This window comes from Taeniopygia guttata, chromosome 11 (genome assembly GCF_048771995.1).
Source record: "Taeniopygia guttata chromosome 11, bTaeGut7.mat, whole genome shotgun sequence".
Taxonomy (NCBI): domain Eukaryota; kingdom Metazoa; phylum Chordata; class Aves; order Passeriformes; family Estrildidae; genus Taeniopygia; species Taeniopygia guttata.
Window position 1 is genome coordinate 10312539 of NC_133036.1, and position 2366 is coordinate 10314904.

Here is a 2366-nt window from a genome sequence, read left to right on the forward strand (position 1 = left end):
AGGCTTTGTCTGGAATGCTGTAATTCCACCTCCCCTCCCTGAGCCCTCTCCAGTGGGAAACAGCCCCGTGCAGGCAGGGAGGCGCTGGGGGAAGGAGGGAATGCGTGGGCAGCGGGAGGAGCTGAGATCCCGCCCCAAACGGCTTAAAGGAAAGGGTTAAATCTGCTGCCAGCCCAGTGGGGACCCCGCTCTGGATGTTGGTGGTGCTGCCCCAGCGCCTCTATCCATCCGTCTGTCCATCCATCCGTCTGTCCATCCATCCGTCTGTCCATCCATCCATCATCCATCATCCATCCATCCATCATCCATCCATCATCCATCCATCCATCCATCCCTCCATCATCCATCTGTCCATCCATCCATCCATCATCCATCCATCCATCATCCATCCATTCATCCATCCATCCATCCATCCATCATCCATCTGTCCATCCATCCATTCCTCATTCATCCATCATCCATCCATCATCCATCCATCCATCCATCCCTCCATCCATCCATCATCCATCCCTCCATCCATCCATCATCCATATGAAGGGAGGGAGCAAGGGGAGGGAATTTGGGGTTGGGAGATGGGATGATGGGAGCTGGTTCGCTTGGGATCAGCTGGAGAGGGGTGGGATGTGGGATGTGGGGCAGTGGGTTGGTGGGGGAGCAGGGGAGGAGGGGCTGAGTCCCACAGGGGTGTCCCAGGGGTCCTGGAGGTCCACACGTCTGTGTGGGGCTCCCAGTCCCGTGAGTGTCCATGTGGATCCTGATCCCATGAGTGTCCATGTCCACATGGATCCCAGTCCCATGTCAGTGTCCATTTGATCTCCATCTCACGAGTGTCCGTATGGATCTCGGTCCCACAAGTGTTGGTGTCCGTGTGAATCCCTGCCTGACACGTGGCCATATCCACGTGGAGCCCAATCCCACGAGTGTCCACGTGGATCCTGATCCCATGAGTGTCCGTGTCCATGTGGATCCCAATCCCATGAGTGTCCATGTGGATCCCCATCCCACGAGTGCCCACGTGGCTCCTGATCCCACGAGTGTCCGTGTCCATGTGGATCCCGATCCCATGAGTGTCTGTCTGTACTGATCGAGGTCCCGTGAGTGTCCATGTGAACATGTGGATCCCGACCCCACGAGTGTCCATGTCCATATCCATGTGGATCCCGACCCCACGAGTGTCCATGTGGATCCTGATCCCACGAGTGTCCATGTCCATATGGATCCCAATCCCACGAGTGTCCGTGTCCATCTCTGTGCCCGTGCAGAGATCCCAATCCCACAAGTATCCATGTCCATGTTGATCCCGACCCCACGAGTGTCCGTGTCCATCCCCACGCAGATCCCGACCCCACGAGCATCCATCTCCGTGTCCCTGTGGATCCCAATCCCACGAGTGTCCGTGTCCGGTCTCCCGGCGCCCCCTGGCGGACACGGCGCGGCTCAGCCTTATATTATTTTATAAGTTAGCTAGAAATATATAAAACATATAAAGAGATGTAAAACATAGAAAAATATATAAAACATAGAAAAATACAGAAAAATGTGCTATTAAAATTATATTATATATCCCCCTCATGGGATGAGGGGAAGGCATTGGTGACATAAAACATAATTTTTTATATTTTATATAAATTTATAAGATAGCTAGAAATGTCAAGAAATATAGAAAACATATAAAAATATATAAAACAAAAATATAAAAATCATTATAGAAAAATATTGAAAACAGAAAAATATAGAAAACAGAAAAATGTAGAAAAATTAAAATATAGAAAAATATAGAAAAATATAGAAAATATAGAAAATAAAATATAGAAAAATATAGTAAAAATATAGTTAAAATATAGTAAAAATATAGTAAAAATATAGTAAAAATATGGTAAAAAATATAGTAAAAAATGTAACTATATTAAAACTGGGAAATGGAAGATGCCAGACATCCAGAGAACAGCACTGGGAGCTGTGACAGAGCACTCCAGCCTGGATTAAGCACCAGCACTGAAGCAGAGCCATTTCAGATTAGGAGTTCCTGCCTGAATTTAGGGAGTTCAGAGCTCCACGGGCAGGGTTTGCTCCCAAAACCAATCAGCTGCCAAGGAATTTTCCAGCAAAACTGGGCTGCAAAACTGAGAGCACAAAATTCCCTCCAGGAGGAGAGAACAGAAAACAGGGATAAGGCAAGAATTGGGATTTCACAGCACAAGGTGTGGGATGCGTGTCTGACATCTTCAGGAAATCAGAATTGCTCACCAAGTACCCAAACAAGGGAAAATTTTTTCCTATCCCACACTAGAAGACAGGCACATCAGGAGGGTGGAACTACATTTTTCTTTGGGACAAAGAGGGGAAAAAAAGGAAGCAAACAGAAC